Raw genomic sequence first — 25,676 nt, forward strand, 5'->3', positions numbered from 1 at the left:
AAGATATCGTTAGATCATCTAAAGCAGCTAGAGCCGATTCTAGCCATGACTTAGATTCCATTTCCGCAAAAATAGATGCAGTTGAGAGACGAATGGAAAAGATGACTAAAGATATCCACTCAATACGAATTAGTTGTGAGCAGTGTGGAGGACCACATTTGACAAAAGATTGTCTCAGTATTGAACTAACAATGGAACAAAGAGAGAATGTTTCATACATAAACCAAAGGCCTGGAAATAATTATCAGATTAATTATCAACTGCCAAGACCGATCTACAATCAAAATCAGAACTATAACCGAAATGTTCCATACAACAACCAACAAGGTCCAAGTAATCAACAAGTATCCAATAATACTTACAATCAGCAAAGACCTAATTTTCAAAATAAACCACCACAAACCGATGATAAAAAGCCAAATTTAGAAGACATGATGTCGAAGCTAGTTGATTCTCAAACTCACTTTTTCACATCTCAGAAACAAACGAATGAACAAAATGCTCAAGCATTTAGAAATCAACAAGCTTCTATTCAAAATTTGGAACAAGAAGTAAGTAACCTAGCAAGGTTGATAGGTGAAAGAAAACCAGGAAGTTTACCTAGTGATACAAATGCTAACCCCCGGAATGAAACAGCTAAAGCCATTACCACGAGAAGTGGTATTACACTTAAACCACCTAAAATACCTGTAATTTCTGATGAAGCTATTCCTATTCCACAAGAACCACAACCTGAGCAAGATAAGGAAAAAGAATCGGTAGTTGAAAAGGTTAATGAAGATAACACAGTTAAGGCTAAACCTTATGTTAAACCATACCAACCACCACTTCCTTACCCAAGTAAAATGAGAAAAGAGAGACTTGAAGCCGAGCAATCTAAATTTTTGGATATGTTTAAACAGATAAATGTAAATCTTCCTTTCATTGATGTAATTTCAGGAATGCCTAGATATGCTAAATTTCTGAAAGATCTAATCACAAATAGAATGAAAATGGAAGAACTCTCGACTGTTACTATGAATGCTAATTGTTCAGCAGTGCTGTTGAATAAGATACCAGAAAAATTATCTGATCCAGGAGGTTTCACAATTCCATGTTTTCTGGGTAGTCTTAGTTCAATAGAAGCATTGGCAGACTTAGGTGCTAGTATAAATCTAATGTCGTATTCACTATACACTAAACTAGACCTTGGAGAATTGAAACAAACAAGAATAAGCATACAACTAGCCGATCGATCTGTAAAATATCCTAGAGGGATAATGGAGAACATGCTAGTTAAAGTTGGTACTTTAGTATTTCCAGTAGATTTTGTTATTCTGGACATGGAAGAAGATTCTCGAGTACCTCTCATATTAGGAAGACCATTCTTAAACACGGCTAAAGCAATGATAGACGTGTTCGGTAAGAAACTGACCCTAAGTATAGAGGATGAGAGTGTTACCTTTTCAGTTGATAGAGCCATGCAACAACCGCAATCTGCAGATGATTCATGTTATTATATTCAAACTATAGAATCACATGCATAATTGTTAGAAGAATTTCCAAAATTACAAGGAACAGGAGAATGTTCTTTAAGAGAAGGAACTGAACCAATTAATGAAACTGAAATGATAGCTACACTTATGGTTAATGGATATGAACCAACAACAGAAGAAATTCAAATGGTAAAAGAAGAAGACAGATATCGATACAAATCATCAATAGAAGAACCACTGACATTAGAGTTAAAGCCACTTCCAACCCATTTGGAATACGCTTATTTACATGGTGAATCTGAATTACCTGTAATAATATCGTCTTCTCTTACTGAAAATGAAAAATCTCAACTCATTTCTGTGCTAAAAGCTCATAAACCAGCCATTGCATGGAAAATTCATGATATTAAAGGAATAAGTCCTTCATATTGCACACATAAAATCCTTATGGAAGAAGGTCATAAAACGTATGTGCAACGTCAATGAAGACTAAATCCTAATATGCAAGATGTTGTTAAGAAAGAAATTATTAAACTGCTTGATGCAGGTTTAATTTATCCAATTTCTGATAGTCCATGGGTAAGCCCAGTTCAATGTGTACCTAAGAAGGGTGGCATGACTGTCATTACAAATGAGAAAAATGAGCTTATTCCTACTAGGACTGTAACAGGATGGCGTGTTTGTATCGATTATAGAAAATTGAATGACGCCACCAGAAAAGATCACTTTCCCTTACCTTTTATTGATCAAATGTTGGAAAGATTAGCCGGAAATAGTTACTATTGTTTTCTTGATGGTTTTTCCGGATATTTTCAAATTCCAATAGCACCCGAGGATCAAGAGAAAACCACGTTCACGTGCCCTTATGGTACTTTTGCTTACAAACGCATGCCATTTGGACTTTGCAACGCCCATGCAACCTTTCAAAGGTGCATGATGGTGATTTTTCACGACATGATAGAAGAATGCATGGAAGTTTTCATGGATGACTTTTCAATTTTCGGTGATACATTTGAATCATGTCTAATTAATCTTGAACGAATGCTTATTAGATGCGAACAATCAAATCTAGTTCTTAATTGGGAGAAATGCCATTTCATGGTTAAAGAAGGCATCGTTCTTGGTCATAAAATCTCAAAGGAAGGAATTGAAGTGGATAGAGCTAAAATAGATGTAATTGCTAAACTTCCACATCCCACCAATATTAAAGGAGTTAGGAGTTTTCTAGGGCATGCCGGTTTTTACCGACGTTTCATAAAAGATTTTTCTAAAATTGCCACTCCTATGAATAAACTCCTAGAAAAGGATGCTCCATTCATCTTTTCAGATGAATGCATCAAATCTTTTAATATACTTAAAGAAAAACTCACTAATGCGCCGATCATGATAACTCCAAATTGGAATCTACCGTTTGAACTTATGTGTGATGCAAGTGATTTTGCAATGGGAGCCATTTTAGGACAAAGGATTGAAAAACGATTTCAACCTATATATTATGCTAGTAAGATGTTACAAGGAGCACAAACAAATTACACAACTACTGAAAAAGAACTCCTTGCTATTGTCTTTGCTTTTGACAAATTTCGTTCATATCTAGTTCTAGCTAAAACGGTGGTCTATACCGACCATTATGCTCTTAGATACCTATTTTCGAAACAAGATGCTAAACCACTATTAATCCGTTGGATCTTACTCTTACAAGAGTTCGATATTGAAATCCGAGATAAAAAGGGAGCAGAAAATCTCACCGCTGATCATCTTTCTCATCTTGAAAATCCCAAATTAGAAGTTCTAAATGAATCGGCCATACAAGACAACTTTCCTGATGAATATCTATTGAAGATAGATTATAATGAAATTTCATGGTTTGCAGACTATGCAAACTACTTAGTATGTGAATTCCTTGAAAAGGGATTATCGTACCAAAAATGAAAGAAATTCTTTAGTGATATAAAACACTATTTCTGGGAAGATCCACATCTGTTTAAAAGTTGTCTCGATGGAATAATACGCCGATGTGTATTCGGAGACGAAGCTAGTCAAATCTTAAACCATTGTCACACAGGACCAACAGGAGGGCATTATGGGCCTCAACTTACAGCAAGAAAAGTTTACGATGCTGGATTCTATTGGCATACAATTTTCAAAGACGCACACCTTCTTTGCAAATCCTGTGATGCTTGTCAAAGGGCCGGAAAAATAAGTCAACGTGATGAAATGCCACAAAATGTCATTCAAGTATGTGAAGTATTTGACATTTGGTGTATTTACATTATGGGTCCATTTCCAAAATCTCATAATAATATCTACATTCTCGTTGCCATTGATTATGTATCTAAATGGGCGGAAGCACAAGCTCTCCCAACTAACGATGCACGAGTTGTAGTCAACTTTTTAAAACATCTTTTTGCAAGGTTTGAAACACCGAAAGCTTTAATAAGTGATCGGGGTACTCATTTTTGTAATAATCAACTTGAGAAAGTTCTCAAAAGATATGGAGTAACTCATAAAATCTCCACCGCTTATCATCCACAAACAAGTGGACAAGTTGAAAATACCAACTGAGCTTTAAAACATATTCTAGAGAAAACCGTAGGATCAAATCCGAAGAAATGGTCCATTAAATTGGAGGATGCACTATGGGCTTTTAGAACAGCCTACAAAACTCCAATTGGAACCACACCTTTTAAACTCGTTTACGGAAAAGCATGTCATCTTCTAGTAGAAATTGAACACAAAGCATTTTGGGCTTTGAAGACATGTAATCTTGATTTACATGAAGCCGGACGTCTACGATTAAGTCAATTAAACGAATTAGAAGAATTAAGACAAGAAGCATACGAAAATTCGTTAATCTATAAAGAAAGAACGAAGAAATGGCATGATAAAAGAATCAGAAGTTCAAAAGAATTTAAAGAAGGAGACAGAGTTCTTCTTTTCAATTCATGATTCAAGCTATTTCCTGGAAAATTAAAATCAAGATGATCTGGACCATTCATAGTCAAAAGAGTTTTCCCATACGGAACAGTAGAGTTAATAAATTCAAATGGGATTGAATTTAAGGTTAATGGTCACAGAGTTAAACATTACATACATGATCTGATGGAAGTTGACAACGAAGCTAATCACAATTTCAACACCACAGCTAACTAAGTGTGGGGAGAATCAAGTCTTTAAAGGATAATATGTATTTCTGTTAGAGTTAGATGTTCTGTTTTCGTGTAGTTCTCGAAAATGGAATCCGAATGGTCTTTCCCTAGCAGACCCTAAAGAACTAGTCTTCTCCCCCCATTCTGAATTTTTATTTTTTTTAGGTTTTACGAGATGCAGACTTCCTGTGAACTAAACCATGGTCTAATGCTACACGCTTTGATCACTAAACGTAATAATGACACCCTTCCAAGTGAAATAATATCATTAATCAGAGGCAAATTGGACGGAGTAAGAAAAGAATCCAGGAACGAAAATAATAAGTTACAATTTGGTAAAGGAAAATCAAAATCCGCAGCGAAAAGGAGAGCTCGACACCTTGAAAGATGTCACAAATGCGGAAAATGGTCACACGAAGGAAAATGTTCGACGAATCAGACATATTCCAATACCGAATTTGTTACTTTATGCAGAGATGGACCGTTCATATGTTTAGAAGAAAAAACGTTGAATGCTCGAGGTTACGCCTATGTAGCTATGGAAAATCAATTAGTCCGACTATCTTATGAGTGGGCTAAAGCATATCACTAAGAATACTATCTCACATATAAGTATGTACAGTTTTTATTTTTATTTTTAACCTTTTGATAATAAACGCTAATTTGTTCGCTATAAAGTATTAAATTGGTATTCGATAAAATTAGGTATGCGTGACCGAAATTATTGATATCATACAAAAATTTATTACATCACTGCGAAATTTACCGTTTATTCTTAAGGTATAAATATCTTTAATCAATCAACCCAAAATATTTCAGAAATTCGTCAGGAGTAAAACTAGGTAATATAGCCGAAATTACTTTACCGAAAAGAGGGGCGTATGTTTTTGATAATATTTGATTGATTAAAGTGGGATAAAAGACCAAAAAGATTTTTAATTTTATTTTTACTTTGTTTTTAAAATTAATATTAAAATAATATTGTAAACTTTTTAAGTCAATATATTTAAAATTGTAAATATTTGAAAAATTAATATTTTTAATATAAGTTTGTTGTATAAAAATAAAAATATAATAAAAGTTAGGTGTGAATTTTCAATTTTATTAATATAAATTTTTAATTTTATGCATTTTAAATTTAAGTTTGGTGTGAATTTAAAGACAAAAATTTACTTTATTTCGTTAAGTTAAAAATTTGATTTTTAAAATTCGTCGTGAGTTGAAGACTAGGTCGTTGAACCGAAATTGCTCTACCCGAGGGAGGAACGAGAACTTTTATTATCATTATTTTTAATCTTATTAAACTAAAGTATGCCAAAAAAAAAACCCAAAAATATTTACTTTTAAAACCGCGCTTTGAATTGACGAATTTTAAAATTTTGTCGAGGGACGGAATAGGACAACGATCCGAAACGCCCTCATCCTAAAAAGAAACAAAATTTTAAAATTTTATTAATTTTATGTTTTATTAAAGTATAAGGTTTTATATAGCGAAAAAAAAAAGAGGAAAAACACTGTACCCGGACCCCCATGCGATCGCATGGGTTTTGAACTCCAACTCCATGCGATTGCATGGAGCTGGAAAACAGGCCAGATAGAAAAAGCTCAGCGAGTCTGTTCTTCACACAAAACACACACATATACACGAAAACACACTCAAATCCTCTCTAAAATTCACCATTTTTCACCATAATTCGTCAAATTTCTCGCTCTAATCATGAAATTGTTCAGAAGTTTATCAAGAAAGGTAAAAATTACACCCCTAAACTTTTAAATTCTCTAGTTTTTGTGATAATTACCAATATTTTACCTAATGCAATTTTGTTAATTTCTAGTGTAATTAGTGTTAAATTGATTGTATATTATGCATGTATAACCTAAATTGATGCTATTTAACATGATTTGAAGCCAAAAACTTCAAAAATTTTAGAAATCTAGGGTTTGTGTTCTTGAGCAATTTGGGACTTTTTGATATAAATAGGTTATGGCCGATTTTTGTCATGAATTATTGCTAAATTGAGTAGTGTAACATGTTTAGGTAGCTAAATGATCCAAACTTTAATCCTAAACATGATTTTTGAAGATTAAAGTGGACTTTTTAGGTGCAAAATTCATGAACTTGATTAATTTGATATAATTGCCATTTGAGACTTGTTTAATTGTTAGTAAAGGTTGTTTTAACATATTATTTGAGTTAAATGCTTATGAACTTTGTATACATTTTCATATGTGCTTATTTGAAAAAGTGTAAAATTGTAAAAAAATTGTGAAAATGTGTATAAGTTTAATTTTGATTGAACATGTTATTGTGATTGTTTTAAGTGGTTATTTTGCTAACACTAATGCATATCTGGATGCACAAATTTTGTGTTTAATGTGTTTTGCAGAGAGCCGATACTGGAGGTTCATCATCATCATCATCTAGACGACCTGCTCAAGAACCAGAACCCGAACCAGAACAACAACAGGAACAACAACATCAGCCTGATCAACATGTACCTTATTATGATCCGCTACAGTTTGTTAATGAATTCATAGTATTTTCGATGCATTCACCTGTAGAATACCCAACGATTCCTGAACATACATTGCATCCTAATCTGAGATTCGATAGACGATGGAGAGATTACCCGGCATATCAAAGTAATAAATTCAAATTAATAACGAAATATGTAGAGGTGCCTAGGGTAATTGATTGGGATCCTTTGGAAAGGGTCCAACTAGCTGACCGTGTTAGGGAGCATTTGATACAAAGGTATGGCAGTTCTTCTTTTACCGATTGGGAATGTCTATTCACCATTCGTAGACCTGTATATAAGGAATGGTGTGTTGAGCTGATGAGTACTATAGCATTAAATGTAGATGTAGATAGATTAGATGATAGAAGTTTTCTTAGGTTTATACTTGGCGGTAGGATGTACAGGATGTCCATGCTGGACATGGCTAGGGCATTACAGATATATACGCCCACTGAATTGCTACTACCCGATTGTATGAATTTGATTTATCGTGGTGAAAGGGTAGATAGGAATTTTGACACTAACGCCGTCTGGAGGCGTATGTCGGACTATAATGTTTTTGGGCGGGGAGGAACACATACCTACTTACATATTAACAAAGCTGAGCTTCGCATAATTCATAGATTTTTGGCTAACTCGATTACACAGAGAGGTCACAACAAGGAAAAATTGACCTTACATGATTTATTTTACCTAAAGTGTATTCGAGACCCAAGAGGCTTTGTTAATATCCCCTACTGTGTTGGTTTTTATTTATCTAAGATGGTTGAAGGAATACAGGAAGGGGGGATAATTGGAGGAGGTATTTTTGTTACTCTCATTGGAGAGTATTTGGGTGTAGATAAGGACCAAGGGGGTCCACTTATGGAATGTACAGAACAGGTAGAGCTTTTAGGATTGAAGGTTTATGCGGGTGCTAAGGTATTAAAGAGTAGACGCAACCAGGCAATACCCTATGTAGGTAGTCAACCTTAGGTAGAGAGAGGCTCAGATGAGGAGATGGAGGAAGCGGATGACATTAGGGATGTCATTCGGGAGGCTATGACTGATGTCTACCAGCGTGTAGATGAGGTAGACATGACAAACGCGGAGAGATTTTGTCGGATGGAGTAGTGGCAAGCCCGGAATGATTACGAGCATTCCAGGCAACGACAGCATGATAGATGAGACTATCATCAGTGTCAGATTATGAGCCGGCTGTCACCTCAGGAGCCCTACATCCCGACCCGACCAGCTTACTATCCTCCACACCAGCCCGATATGAGACCGCCTTATACTCTCTACGACCCTAACCAGGCATACCAGTACACCTATCACCAACCATGGAACCCGGATGATGACATGAACTGGAACCCCTATCCATGATTGATATAGTTCCTGTTGGTAATTTTTATGATTGTTATTTTTTATTATTATTTCTGTTTATTTATGTTTAAACACATTATATTATGATACTTTTATTGTAATGTTTAATATTTTTATTATGTTGTACTAATATTTCATATTTAATTTGAAAGTGGGATTTTAAGTCCCATTTCAAATTACCATGCATGTTTATATTTGTATGTATGTATATTGTCAATTGTACAAAACAGGGTAAAACAGCGCATTTTCAAAGACTGACTTTAAGTTCAGCAAAAACTAGTACTTTTGACGACAAAACGAAAAACAAATGTGATGTAACAACAAGACGGAATGAACAAATGATGTGCACCATTTATCATTCAACAAACAAACGCCAATATGTTTGGAAACTTTGGTAAAATTTAATCATTTTTCTACGCTAATCACCCTCAATAATTTAAATTGTTACTGATTTCTTGCAAATGAGGGCATTGCAAGATCTTAAGTGTGGGAAGGGGTTAAATTCTTTCGGATTTTAAAATTTTTTGACTTATACACTTGGTTACCATTAAAAATACTAGTAACGCAGTAGTTGTATTAGAATCTAGTGCTCTCTGATAATAAAGAACAGCCCTAGTCTTATATACTGACTACCCAATTCTAGTAAAATTTTTAAAAATTTTCAATTAAATGAACTCAAAATCATGTTTATACATATTTATGAACGATAAAACTAGGTGTTAAACACCGAAATTATTGTTACCTCGGAAAGGACATAAATTGAGAAACAAACTAAAATGTTAGAATTCATTTAAAATGGAATAGAGGACAATAAAAAGGAAAATAAAAGCCAAGCGTGGGAAAATTTACCAAGATATTTTAAACATATATCACATATTTCTGTAACAAATAATTGAAGATACTTTTGCTTTGGACTAAACTAAACAGTTTTACCCAATTTACTGTAAGAAAGATGGATCTATACGATAAATCAATTCCATCATTAAAAGGAAGTAAAGTCTTCCGAAAAAGACACGCGCTTCTTGATTTAGGTTATGAAGTTGTCGTCCAGACCAGCTGTAAGTTGACGAAAAATCTAGAAAAGTCATCACTAAAATCAGCAGGAAATCCACGGACCTCAGCATCAAACAGGGTCGCCAAGTGGTCAGACTTATCCTAACCATGAGAGGATCTGTCTCGTAAAATGGGGAGGACGCCGTACAAATTAGCTTGATAAGACTAATGAATCAGACCTCCAGAAAGGATAATCTCCTTAAAGATCAAAAATTAGCTTTTAAGACTGATATTACTCAATCCTTGAGATTGACCTTAAAGATTGAGAATTACATGGAATTCAATGATATCTAAACTCGAGCTTGAACGAGAAAATATTTTGATCAAAATTACAAACCGATTTGTTTTCTGAAAACCCATTTTCAATGCGTTCATTACCATTGAACGTAAAATCCTAGGAATTCACCTGGAATTCATTAGGTCACCTGAACCAAATCGGGTGTCAACTGTAAGAACGGTGGTTGCATGGCATGGTCGAAAACAGGACCTTGTGCCAGACCGGAAAATTATAAGGGTGAGCTTTACTATTGCTCCTACCAAGGATAGTAATTGCATCCGACACGTTATAGACCATAATTAAAAGCATGTCAGGGGACATTGCCTTAACAGTTGCTTGTTCAACACTTTCCTTTACAACCGGACGGTAGTTTATCGAAAGGTAATATACGGAGCAAGTATACTGGACGTGTTGCTTTCCCAATACAAGTTTAGCAAGTGGGTGACACAAAACCACAAGTTTTGAGCTAAAATTTTCAAATCTGAAACCCACCAAACCCACAAAAATATTTTGCAAACACCGGTGAAGGGTTATTCCGGAAAACCTATCTAGGGTAAAAGCTAGATTCAATTTTCAAAAGATCAAATATTTTCATAAAGATCTAATTTCCTTAATGGATCTAAATTTTCATAGTCATGTGAGACTGTAAACCACAACGTTACTACCATTGTTTATACCGCCGTATAGAAATCACTGATGTACAAAGTGTGAAGAATAAAGAAGTGATTCTAGTATTTTTATTTCAAGACTATATTGCTTGAGGACAAGCAACGCTCAAGTGTGGGAATATTTGATAATGCTGAAAACGAACATATATTTCATAGCATTATCCCTCAAGAAAGACAAGCTTTTAGTTGCAATTGTTCTATTTACAAGTGATATTCGTTTAAATAATAAAAGGTGAAGACAAAAGACAAATTCGACGAATTGAAGGCGCAAACGACCAAAAAGCTCAAAAGTACAAAATACAATCAAAGAGGTTCCAATTATTGGTGAGAAACGTCTCAAAATTACAAAAGTATAAGACACGAAATGCAAAGTACAAGATATTAAATTATACGCAAGGATGTTCGAAAATCCGGAACCGGGACCAAAGTCAACTCTCAACGCTCGATGCAACGGACTAAAAATTACAAGTCAACTATGCACATAAATATAATATAATATTTAAATAATTCTTATAATTATTTATATATTATATTTATTTATTAAAACGTCGACAAGCAAAGAAACAAAAATATGTGAGCTGCTACCTACCCCCATGCGATCGCATGGCCTGGAGGCACAAAAGCCATGCGATCGCATGGCCTGGAGGCACAAAAGCCATGCGATCGCATGGCCCTGAAATCCAGGTCTGGTCCTATAAATTCGCGTGTTTTGGCTCAGTTTATATATCATATATCCATCTCTCTATCTATACGTAAATATATTTATATTTATATTATAATTTTAATTTTAATTTTAAATTCTAATAATAAGGGTATGTTAGCGAATGTTGTAAGGGTGTAAGTCAAAATTCAGTCCGTGTAACGCTACGCTATTTTTAATCACTGTATGTTATGGTTAATGTTATTTTTAAATTAATGTCTCGTAGCTAAGTTATTATTATGCTTATTTAAAACGAAGTAATCATGATGTTGGGCTAAAATATTTAAAATTGGGTAATTGGGCTTTGTACCATAATTGGGATTTGGACAAAAGAACGACACTTGTGGAAATCAGACTATGGGCTATTAATGGGTTTTATATTAACTAAACGATACCTCGTTAATTTAATATATAGACTTATAATTTTACGTATTTATATATAACCACATATGCTTGACTGGGTACGGTGGGCGGGATATCTATAAATACCAATAATTGTTCATTTTACCGGACACGGAACTGGATTAATAGTTAATAGACTTGTTAAAATAGGGGTGGATTACATTCAAGGGTAATTGGTGTAATTGTTAACAAAGTAGTAAAACCTTGGTTTACACGCAGTCGATAACCTGGTATATTCATTAAACAAAGTATTAAAACCTTGTTACAATTCGAATCCCCAATTTGTTGGAATATTTGACTTCGGACATAAGGATAATTTGACGAGGACACTCGCACTTTATATTTATGACTGATGAACTGTTATGGACAAAAAACCAGACGTGCATATTAAATAATCCAGGACAAAGGAAAATTAACCCATGGGAATAAACTAAAATCAACACGTCAAACATCATGATTATGGAAGTTTAAATAAGCATAATTCCTTTATTTCATATTTAATTGCACTTTTAATTATCGCACTTTTATTTATTGTCATTGTATTTAATTGCACTTTTAATTATCGTACTTTTTAATTATCGCACTTTTATTTATCACAATTTTATTATCGTTATTTATTTTATGCTTTAAATTAAGTCTTTTATTTATTTAATATTTTACATTAGGTTTTAACTGCGACTAAAGTTTTAAAAATCGACAAACCGATCATTAAACGGTAAAAACCCTCTTTTTATAATAATAATATTACTTATATATATATATTTGTTTTTTATAAATTAAAACTAATATAGCGTTAAGCTTGTTTAAGTGTATCCCTGTGGAACGAACCGGACTTACTAAAAACTACACTACTGTACGATTAGGTACACTGCCTATAAGTGTTGTAGCAAGGTTTAGGTATATCCATTCTATAAATAAATAAATATCTTGTGTAAAATTGTATCGTATTTAATAGTATTTTGTTGTAAAAATAATACTATTTCCTAGTACACCTCGCACACATCAGTACCAATAAACCACAAGATTTATAACATTGAAATAATAGTAAACCATTCTAAAATTTGTTATCACGAGCACCCAATTATCAAGGCTTAACTTTCCATCCATAGAATCCCATCACAATAGTTTTAGAACATACACTATTTTTCGAAAATATATTTCATTCAATAACGGTAGCGAACCGTCCGAATGAGGGTTTGTCAAACTCGTATGTAGAATGTTTGTTTTCGTACTTGTGTTCACTTTGTAAAACGAAACGTTTATGTTTCCTCATCCCAAATGTAAGTTTAAAAGAGTAAAAGTGGGACTATGATCTCACCTTGAGTGCACGAGTAATAAAGTACTTCACAAGTAAATGTGTGCAAGGATAATTGCTAGTCTTGACCTAAAAAAGTAGATTGTATCAATAACGGTAAACACGATTGGTCAAAGTTGTTCAATTAGTCCTATGGCTCGTTACGACTCGATTGTATAGCATGTGAATCAAATTGTCAAGTTTCATGCAAGATATAAGTATAAAAGCATGTTAGAACGACTGCATAAGTGTTTGGTTAAGTTTGAATAAAAGTCAACTTTGGTCAAGTCAAAGTCAACGAAAAAGTTAACACGTTTGGGTCGGGTCCCGAACTATTTTTCTGAGGTTTTTAATCATATATAAGCATGTTGGCCAGGTTTCATGTTAATCGGAGGTGCGTAGCATAGTTAGAATTAAACGAAAAAGTGAAATTTTGGACAGCCGGGTTTGGAGCGCCGCTCAAGGTATTGGAGCGCCGTTCCATGTATCTGTTCAGCAATCTGGGCAGTTTGAACACTTAATGCACGAATCCAACTTCAAACAACCATAACTAATGAACCGTAAACATTCAAAACACGTATCTTATATCGTTGGAAGGGTAATTTAACGAAGAATACAACTAAACACTTTTCATCACACAAAAATATCATTTACAATAACCGAATTCTCGTCAAGTGATCATTAAATGTTCATTATCAAGGTTTCAAGTTCACAAAATGCATAAGATGATTCGGGAACTAAATACACAAATATAATACGCCGTTTCGTAGGTAATTACGCATACAATACTACTAAACACTTACAAACAACATTGCAAGGCTTTTAATGCATCAAAGATCACATTTAAGGCCACCAAACCCTAACTAACAATCATAAAATCCTTAATCATGTTAATGAGGCTTTTCCAAGTCAACTTACATACCAAATTGAAACTAGTGATGCTAGTAACACATTTAATACATGCAATTTTAACATCTAACAACATATGATCAACCAAAACTCAAGATCAAACACACCCATTTCAAGTTTAAGCTAGTTACATCAAAATGACAAGAACAAGCATACAAATCATATATTCATGTTAGACTTGAGCCATAGACACTAATTAACACATTTATAAGTTGAAAATATCAAGAACAAAGAATCTAGTGATTTTAGAAAGTTACCCAAACTTGATGAAATCGGTATGGAATTGAAGAGGAAGATGCAAGGATTCCAAATATGTAATTTGTTTCAATGTTTGATTGTTAACTTGATAATGGATGATGAATCTTTGAATTGAAGTTTTGAGAGAAAAGTTGAAAGTGTTAGAGAAAAGAGGATGAAATGAATGGATGAGGAAAGAGTTGACTCTTTGACCTAGTCACACCTTTTGTCAATTGGCAAAATTTGTCCGTCAAGTTTAATGCGGGTGCGTGAATTACCTAAACGAAATATCCCGAAATATTTTAAAACCCGTGTTAACGGAAGATGTTATAATTATATAACGGACTTTAAAATAGTTAAACGGAAGGTAAACAGAAAAAGGCGGGATGTTACATGGTTCAGCTGGAAGGGTTTGTGAATCCTAAGCATCTTACTAAAGTATCCAAGCTTCTAAAATCCATTTATGGATTAAAGCAAGCATCCAGGAGCTGGAATCTTAAGTTTGATCAAAAAATCAAAGAGTTTGGTTTTTCTCAAAACCAAGATGAGCCCTGTGTTTACATTAGAGCTAGTGGGAGCAAAGTTGTCTTCTTGATCTTGTATGTTGATGACATACTACTTATTGGAAATTGTAATGACCCGACAAAATCGTCATTGATGGCGCCGTTAACTTAGGTCCCGTTGCGTGGTCATAGTCCCTATATGAGACGCGTTTGACCAAAATTATGTCGCATTCATTTGAACGTACACGACTTACAAAGTTTAGTTTACCAAACGGTTCGACAACAAGTTTAAGTTTACAAAAGTTATAAAGTAAAAATGAAATAACTTGCGACATAATTAGTTTAAAATCACAGTTGCAATAAATAACGTAAGTATGTATGCTTAAGTTAAATCCAAAAGTGCTATCGCTAGCGTATGCATGTATGCTTGACCCCAAGCAAGTAATCAAAGTGTGCGGAAGCATGTATCAAGTAGCCAAGTATGAACCTGAGAAACATATAGAAAACTGTCAACGACAAATGTTGGTGAAATCATAGGTGTATTTGTAAACGTTATATTTTGAACCACAAGATTTAGTATTTCCATAACTTTGATTATCTAAATCGTTTGCATTCCAAAAGTATGTTCGCGAACACCCAATTATCAAGGCTTAACTATCCATCCATAGAACCCCATAACAATAGTGTTAGAACATACACTATTTCTCGAAAATACATTCCATCCGAAATAACGGTAGCGAACCGTCCGAATAAGGGTTTGGCAAACCCATATGGCCATACAACATAAGTTCCCGCTTACACCCGGCAAGTGTAACTAATGATAATCGAATTGAGGATTTTTGTTCAAACTCGCTGTGGAATGTTTGTTTCATCGTACTTGTGTTCAAAGCATAAAAGTATGTAGTATAAAACTGTATATGTTTCTCATCCCATGATTTAAAGTATAAAAGTTGTTGAAAGATGGGACTATGATCTCACCTCGAGTGCAGGAGTATAAAAGTACTTCACAAAGTAAACGTGTGCATGAAAGTTGTTTAGCCTTGACCTAAACAAGTAAGTTGTATCAATTAACCGGTTACGTCACAAGGTCGGGTGAATTGTGTTCAATTAGTCCTATGGCTCGTTACGACTCGAATATATAGCATGTGAGTCACGTTGTCAAGTTTCATGCAAGAATCAAGTATAAAAGCATGTTAGAACGATCGCATAAGTATTTTGTTAAATATGACTAAAAGTCAAACTTGGTTAAAGTCAACGAAAAAGTCAACACGTTCGGGTCGGGTCCCGAACTATTTTCCTAAGCTTAGAAGTCATATATGAGCATGTTGGCCAAGTTTCATGTCAATCGGGGGTGCGTAGCATAGTTAGAATTAAACGAAAAATTAGATTTTTGGGCAGTCAGCATCAGATGCGCCGCATCACTTACCGATGCACCGCATCTATCACTGATGCGCCGCATCCAGAGGTGATGCGCCGCATCTGTGTCTGTTTCAGCAATTCTGGGCAGTTTTAAACACTTAAACGATTTCAACTTCAAACAACCATAACTTATGAACCGTAAACATTCAAAACACGTATCTTATATCGTTGGAAAGATATTTTGAAGAGGAATACAACTAAACACTTTTCATCAATCAATTTCATCATTTACAAAAAAAAACCTCGTCGATTGATCGTTAAATGTTCAAAATCAAAGTTTCAAGTTCATAAAATGCATTTCTTGACTCGGGAATCCAATCCACACATATGATATGCCGTTTCAAAGGTAATTAAACATACAATACAATTAAACACTTACTAGCAAAATTTCATAGTGTTCAACGCATCAAAAGTTCATTTTAAAAACTATGAAACCCTAACCAAGAATCACAAAATCAATAATCATGTTAGTGATGTTTTCCAAATCAACCTACACATCAAATTGAAGCTAATGATGCTAGTAACACATTTAATACAAGAACTTTAATATTAAAACAACATTTAATCATCTAAAATTCAAGATTAAGCACACCCATTTCATGTTCATGCTAGTTTATGCAAAACAACAAGATCGAGCAAATAATTCATATTTTATGCTAGACACGACCCATAGACACTAACTAACACCATTTCAAGTCAAAAAAACGAATTAGAGAAATCTAGAGTTTTAGAAATGTTACCCAAACGAGATGAAATTGGTACCAAAATGTAGAGGATGATGAGAGGATCACGAATATGTAATTTATTTTGATGTTTGCTTCTTGATTCGGATTTGGATGATAAATTTCTTGTTTGAAGATTGAGAGAAAAAGATGGAAGTATGAAGAATGAAAGAGGTGAAATGAATAGAGGAGGTGATACTTTGACTACTTGACTTAGTCATATCTTTGGTCAATTGGCAAGGTTGGTCCCTCGAGTTTGATAGCGGGTGCGTGAATTAACCAACGAATATTTTAAAAACGCTAAAGTAACCGGGAGATGTTATAACCAAATAACGGAAATATTTAGAATGTTAGTCAACGAAAGGTACGAATTTAGATAACGGAAGATATTATCTAAAAAAAAAAGACGGGCGTTAAAATAATTTAATGGAAAAATGCGGGATGTTACATTACCTACACCTTAAAAGAAATTTCGTCCCGAAATTTTGTTGGAAGTAGTAGTCGTTGTTTCTTCCTCGAGATCTTGCGTTGCCAATTCTACGAATGAGGGAAGGTACTTCCTTGGGCATTTCAACGAACTTCGACAGTCGAGATTTTTACATTGTTTCAAAATTTGGTTTCACGATTCATAGTTTCAACCGGTCCTCCTAGGAAGTGAAGTTTATCATCGATAGTAAGCTCATCGAAAAGGATAACAAGTTCTTGTTCGCAAGCCACGTCTTTAAGTTTGATACACAGAATGTAGGGTGAACGGAATTTGTTTGAGTTGGGAATTCGAAACGGTAAGTAACGGGTCCAATACGCCCCAAGATTTCAAAAGGATTAATGTATCGCGGATTTAGCTTCCTACGTTTCCCGAAACGGATTACACCTCCTCAAGGTACGGATTTTAACGTTACGCGGTTTCCCACTTGGAATTCGAGAGGTTTACGTCTAACATTTTCATGGCTCTTTTGGCGACTACGGATCGTCTTGAGCCTCTCTTGGATTTGAACGATCTTAACGGTTATTTCCTGAATGAGTTCGATTCTGGTGGTTTGATTGTTGCCTACGTCGGCCCAACAAATTGTAGAACGATAATTGCGGTCATATATAGTTTCGAAAAGGTGCGGCGTTAATACTCGAATGAAAATTATTGTAGTAAGAGGATTCGGCTAAAGGCAAATACTTTTCTCAAGTAATTTTGAAGTCGATAACACGAACTCGTATTATGGTTTCCAAGGTTTGAATCGTATGTTTATTTGGTCCTTCGGGATGTGGTTGATGTGTTGTACTCATGTTTAAACGTGGTCCCGAGGCTTTTTGTAAAGCACCCTAAAATTTAGAAGTGAACGAGAATCTCGATCCGAAATGAGGTACAGTTCTTTTAAGATACATTTGAACAAGCTTGTTAGGACCTGAAAACGTTTGTTGGAACAAGTTTCTGTTTCTCAAGAATTTTGCGCCGCGGAAGATTTATCGGTTTTCGAAAACGTTCGTTAGGACTATTCTCCCTTGTGGTGAATACTAGTATAATGTGAAGAGTCTCTCTCTCCATTGAGAATTTAGATAAAAGATTTCCTTATACGAAAGTACGAGTGTAATGCGAGAGAAGTTTCCGCCTCGATGTGAGCATATCAAGCATGTTGTAGTTTGTCAATAAAACTATGCGAAAACGAGATAGTATACACGTGTAACATACGTCTAATGTTGAAAGAATTTGCCATTCATTTGGAAGCATAAATATGGTTTGATAATAATCGAAGATGTGTCCCGGGTATGGTTGTTATCAGAATTCTCGAAGTTTTCGGATGTTCAAACAAGAAAATTGAAGTCATGTACATGGCATATGGTGGTGCTTAGGTTGATCGAGTCCAATCACCATCACGAGTCATTAGAACTTTGGTATGACTTACCGTAATATAACCACGTTGATCGAGTGTCGTTAAATTACGCTAACTCATACCTCCATTCCCACATCACTCCATAGATTCAAGTTCGTGTAATCGTGAAGTTTTGAAATGAACAAAGTGTAACGACGTCTCTAACGTGACTCGTATTGAATCAAAAGAATTAGTACAACTCTAAAGAAGCGTTCCCCGAGGAAAGTGTATAAATGATTGTTCACGTCAATGCGGTTCAAGTCAAACAATAATGTATTCCAGTACGAGAAGTGTAACGAATCATGATAACGAATAGTACGCAACCGTAGTGATAGATAGTGATGACGATACTCACCTAGAGTAGTGATGGTACTAACAAGAAGTGGTAGATAGTAAGGAATACCGGTGTGACACCGATAGTAAGTTGAAACGGTGGCGAATAATAATCTGGGAGACAGAGTTCCCGAACAAGTATGACTAATGAAGTCGTCATCGTCCTTACGCGTATGAATCTTAAGTTTTCGTGTGTTACTCGAAAGTGGTAGATTACAGATTCGTATATGAAAAGTTGGTACCATTAAGAAGTTTGCCTAAGAATGATTCAAGTATAATGCACAAGTAGTCAAGTAAGTGCTATCTATAGCAAATGTATGTCAGAATGCAATGGCTAACTATCCGGTTGTAGTCTAGATTCACTAATGCGTCCTAACGACTCTGTCAAACACACTAATGCATATCCTAGTTCCCTACAACCAACGCTCTGATACCATCTGTAATGACCCGAAAAAATCATCATTGACGGCGCCGTTAACTTAGGTCCCATTGCGTGGTCATAGTCCCTATATGAGACACGTTTGACCAAAATTATGTCGCATTCATTTGAATGTACACGACTTACAAAGTTTAGTTTACCAAACGGTTCGACAACAATTTTAAGTTTACAAAAGTCATAAAGTAAAAATGAAATAACTTGCGACATAATTAGTTTAAAATCACAGTTGCTATAAATAGCGTAAGTATGTACGCTTAAGTTAAATCCAAAAGTGATATCGCTAGCGTATGCATGTATGCTTGACCCCAAGCAAGTAATTAAAGTGTCCGGAAGCATGTATCAAGTAGCCAAGTATGAACCTGAGAAACATATAGAAAACTGTCAACGACAAATGTTGGTGAAATCATAGGTGTATTTGTAAACGTTATATTTTGAACCACAAGATTTAGTATTTCTATAACTTTGATTATCTAAATCGTTTGCATTCCAAAAGTATGTTCGCGAGCACCCAATTATCAAGGCTTAACTTTCCATCCATAGAACCCCATAACAATAGTGTTAGAACATACACTGTTTCTCGAAAATACATTTCATCCGAAATAACGGTAGCGAACTGTCCGAATGAGGGTTTGTCAAACCCGTATGGCCATACAACATAAGTTCCCGCTTACACCCGGCAAGTGTAACTAATGATAATCGAATTGAGGATTTTTGTTCAAACTCTCTGTGGAATGTTTGTTTCATCGTACTTGTGTTCAAAGCATAAAAGTATGTAGTATAAAACTGTATATGTTTCTCATCCCATGATTTAAAGTATAAAAGTTGTTGAAAGATGGGACTATGATCTCACCTCGAGTGCACGAGTATAAAAGTACTTAACAAAGTAAACGTGTGCATGAAAGATGTTTAGCCTTGACCTAAACAAGTAAGTTGTATCAATTAACCGGTTACGTCACAAGGTCGGGTGAAATGTGTTCAATTAGTCATATGGCTCGTTACGGCTCGAATATATAACATGTGAGTCACGTTGTCAAGTTTCATGCAAGAATCAAGTATAAAAGCATGTTAGAACGATCGCATAAGTATTTTGTTAAGTTTAACTAAAATTCAAACTTGGTCAAAGTCAACGAAAAATTCAACACGTTCGGGTCGGGTCCCGAACTATTTTCCTAAGCTTAGAAGTCATATATGAGCATGTTGGCCAAGTTTCATGTCAATCGGGGGTGCGTAGCATAGTTAGAATTAAACAAAAAATTAGATTTTTGGGCAGTCAGCATCAGATGCGCCGTATTACTTACAGATGCACCACATCTGTCACTGATGCTCTTCATCCAAAGGTGATGCGCTACATCTGTGTCTGTTTCAGCAATTCTGGGCAGTTTTAAACACTTAAACGATTTCAACTTCAAACAACCATAACTTATGAACCGTAAACATTTAAAACACGTATCTTATATCGTTGGAAAGATATTTTGATGAGGAATACAACTAAACACTTTTCATTAATCAAGTTCATCATTTACAAAAACAAAAACCTCGTCGATTGATCGTTAAATGTTCAAAATCAAAGTTTCAAGTTCATAAAATGTATTTCTTGACTCGGGAATCCAATCCACACATATGATATGCCGTTTCGAAGGTAATTAAACATATAATACAATTAAACACTTACTAACAAAATTTCATAGTGTTCAATGCTTTAAAAGTTCATTTTAAAAACTATCAAACCCTAACCAAGAATCACAAAATCTATAATCATGTTAGTGATGTTTTCCAAATCAACCTACACATCAAATTGAAGCTAATGATGCTAGTAACACATTTAATACATGAACTTTAACATTAAAACAACATTTAATCATCCAAAATTCAAGATTAAGCACACCCATTTCAAATTCATGCTAGTTTATGCAAAACAACAAGATCGAGCAAATAATTCATATCTTCATGCTAGACGCGAGCCATAGACACTAACTAACACCATTTCAAGTCAAAAACACGAATTAGAGAAATCTAGAGTTTTAGAAATGTTACCCAAACGAGATGAAATTCGTACCAAAATATAGAGGATGATGAGAGGATCACGAATATGTAATTTGTTTTGATGTTTGCTTCTTGATTCAGATTTGGATGATGAATTTCTTGTTTGAAGATTGAGAGAAAAAGATGGAAGTATGAAGAATGAAAGAGGTGAAATGAATGGAGGAGGTGATACTTTGACTATTTGACTTAGTCATATCTTTGGTCAATTAGCAAGGTTGGTCCCTCGAGTTTGATAGCGGGTGCGTGAATTAACCAACGAATATTTTAAAAATGCTAGAGTAACCGGGAGATGTTATAACCAAATAACGGAAATATTTAGAACGTTAGTCAACGAAAGGTACGAATTTAGATAACGGAAGATATTATCTAAAAAAAGACGGGGATTAAAAAATCATTTAACGGAAAAATACGGGATGTTACAGAAATGACATTCCAACTTTACAAGATGTCAAATTTTGGCTTGGAAAATGTTTTGCCATGAAAGATCTTGGAGAAGCCAAGTATATTCTTGGAATCAGGATCTATAGAAATAGATCCAAAAGACTTATTGTTTTAAGTCAAAGTACATACATTGACAAAATCTTACGAAGATTTAACATGCAAAACTCCAAGCGCGGAGCATTACCCATGCAAAAGGGCATAACCTTGAGCAAGTCTCAAAGTCCTATCACACCTGATGAGATAAGAAGAATGAAATGTGTTCTGTATGCTTCGGCTATAGGATCAATTATGTATGCCATGTTATGTACTAGACCTGATGTCTCGTTAGCCTTGAGTTTGATGAGTCGTTATCAACAGAATCCAGGTGAAGAACATTGGATTGTTGTTAAGAGCATTCTTAAGTATTTGCGGAGAACTAAAGATATGTTCTTGGTTTACGGTGGTTTGGAAGAAGAGTTGAGAATTGGATGTTATACAGATGCTATTTTTCAAACTGATCGAGATGATTCTCGATCTCAGTCAGGGTATGTCTTTGTCATGAATGGTGGGGCAGTTGATTGGAGAAGCTCAAAGCAGAGTACAGTCGCACAATCTGCAACAGAAGCAGCATACATCGCTGCATCAGAAGCTGCTCAAGAAGCTGTCTGGATTAAGAAATTTATTGCTAAACTCGGAGTAGTTCCTAGCATTGAATTTCCTATGGAAATGTACTGTAATAATTCAAGTGCTATTATACTTGCGAAAGAATCACGTGTACGTAGAGGTAGCAGACACATTCTTCGAAAGTTTGACTACATTCAAGAAGTCGTTGAGAGGAATGATATTAGTATTCTTAAGATTCATACAGATGATAATGTGGCTGACCCGTTCACGAAGCCCATGACACACAACAAGCATGATGATCATGCTAGTAGTATTGGACTTCGTTATGCTGCTCATCTTTTTAATTTGTAATTTAGTATTTGGATATTTTTGGAGCATTAAACAGTTTTATCATAATGAATTGATATATTGATGGTATGATCATTTTTATTTATATCACTGTGTTCTATATTAGTATGTTTAATCCATGAGTAATTGTTGATTATTCAAAATCTCCATAATCAATCATGTTATGGGAATAGCATGAACTAAGATTAATATGAATAGTTGGTTATATTTATTGATGATAAATAGTTAACTTGTAGAGACCAAATTCATATGTATTCATTGATGATGGATATTGGAATGACCCAACCGAGATATCACTACATAGATCATTGTTAGTAGTGAATCTTTTAGGGATTATGTCTTTATGTCCTTAGACTTGAGATGCACGCCAGTTTCGATGTGTGGAATATTGTACTTTAATATTGTGACGACCCGAAAATTTCTGACCAAATTTAAACTTAATCTTTATATGTTTCGACACGATAAGCAGATTCTGTAATATTAAGTCTCAAAATTTTGAACTGTTTACATAGATCTATTTATACCTTTGACTATTTTCGACGATTCACGAACCATTGCTGTAAATAAAAATAATTATATATATAAAAAATATAATTAAATAAATATAAATATATAAATAATAATTGAAAGTAATATAATATAATAAAATCAAATAGGTAGAATATGATAAAAAGTAATTAAGTGAAATTTAAAGTGAATATATATATATATATATATATATATATATATATATATATATATATATATATATATATATATATATATATATATATGATTTCATGTATAATTATTATATGTATATATATAAAATTTATAAATAATAATTAATCAATAAAAGTTATCATATACGGAGTAATATTATATGATTATTAAATTTTACATAATTAATAATAGGTTATTAACAAGTTAAAATATAGTTGCTATAATAAGATAATATATTATTATAGATAATATATAAATATGAAATTTAGCGTATCTAAATTGTTATCTTTACTAATAATATTATTACTCTCATTAATATTATTAGAATAGATATTTAATATAAATATAAGTGTATTTATTATTATGTAAAATACATAAATATGAAATTTGATACAACTGTTTGTTATATTGTTATTATTATTATTAATATTATTGTTATCATTATTCATATAATAATTAGTAGTAAGATTACAATTTTTAATTATTATTAATTATTATTTATTATTACTATTATTATTATTATCTTTATCAATATTATTATTATTAATATCAATATTATTATTATAGTTATTATTATTAAAAATTGATACAATCTATTAGTATCAGTAATAATAAAAATTATTATAATTTATAATGATTATTGAATCATCATTATTATTTATTATTATTAATATAATTATTATAAATTATTATTATTATTATTATTATTATTTATATTTATTAAATATATGAATTAAAGGGAATTCGTACGAAATTGGTTTTCCATCACAATCTTACTGTGTGATTATTGTTTTCTGTCCTTAAAGTGATTGCAAAACGATTTCCATTACAGATACAACAAATGTGTTAGGAATCGTACGCATTCTTTTTATTTTTTTTATTTTTCCTGATTGATAAAACCTGTAGCCAGTCAATCGGCCATAAAACAATCGAATTAACCAATGATTGAATTAAACCATTCGACTATCCATCATCACTATCAAGTATAACCACTGTTAGCTTTCATCAATTGAAAAATTAAACAAGAAATTCAAGAAACCCATCGACACCCCTGTTCTTGAAAATTTTTTACCAAAAGCTCGGATTCAAATGAAATCTTAAAATCTATTAATGAAGTTTTGTTAAGAATCCTCTAACAAAACTTTCTGCAAAATTTCCAATCCTAATTCCATTTAACGAATTCTAATTTCTCGAGTCAAAGCTTCGTTTAAAAAGTCAAACTGTTTGAATTTAGATCGAATTCGAATTGTCTGTTAAGATTTGAGTCCAATTAATAATTTTCAAGGTTTCTGCGAATGATTTACTACATACTTTGTGTAGCAATCATAATCTAAAACTGATTGAATTTTAAAATTGAATTATCTGTTCTTGAGTTCATTCGCGATTGCAGATACATAAATATTTTTTTTGTTGTTTTCTGTTGAATAAAAGTTTCCACAATAGTTTAGTTTCGTTTCAATCTCCATTCTTAATCCAAACTCTAACTCACTATGTTGATTGAAAATTGCACTGGTCGATTAAAATGGGGAAGATGTAGAAGAATAAGGGAAATAAAGAAATACGGTTTATGTATATTTTGTTCCTGATTTAAATCAGAAAAACAATCACAGAGCAGTGGTCCGGGTGTGGTTGGGTTTAACGAGAGGTCGTGGGTTCGAGCCTCGTCTAGGACATTCTTTTTAGAAAAAGCTTTCAAAGGGTATACACTTTATTTTTATTTCAATTATTATTATTATTATTATTATTATTATTATTATTATTATTATTATTATTATTATTATTATTATTATTATTATTATCATTATTATTATTATGATTATTGTTATTAGTGTTATTACTATGATTATTGATATTGTTGATATTATTATAATTGTTATTATAAGTATTATAATAGTTATTATTAGTATCATAATAAGTGTTATAACAATTATCATTATTATTACTAAAAGTATTATTAATGTTATTATTATTAATTTATCATTTTAGTACTACTATTATTATTATGATTAGGATTAGGATCATTGTTATTGTTATTATAAAAAAATAATACAAGTTATTACTATTTTCACTAATATTAGTATTAATATCATTTTTGAAATTATTAGTATTACTACTATTATTATTAACATAAGTACCATTTTTAACAATATCATTATTATTATTAGTATTATCAATATCAAGAAAATTATCATTATTAATAAATCATTATCATC

General features: G+C 33.2%; 1 pseudogene; it reads left to right on the forward strand.

Moving 5' to 3' along the window:
• LOC139901514 (lysM domain receptor-like kinase 3) overlaps positions 1-25,676 on the forward strand; it is a 153,575-nt pseudogene that overhangs the window by 92,595 nt on the left and 35,304 nt on the right.

Source organism: Rutidosis leptorrhynchoides, chromosome 3 (assembly GCF_046630445.1).
Source record: "Rutidosis leptorrhynchoides isolate AG116_Rl617_1_P2 chromosome 3, CSIRO_AGI_Rlap_v1, whole genome shotgun sequence".
NCBI classification, from domain to species: Eukaryota; Viridiplantae; Streptophyta; class Magnoliopsida; order Asterales; family Asteraceae; genus Rutidosis; species Rutidosis leptorrhynchoides.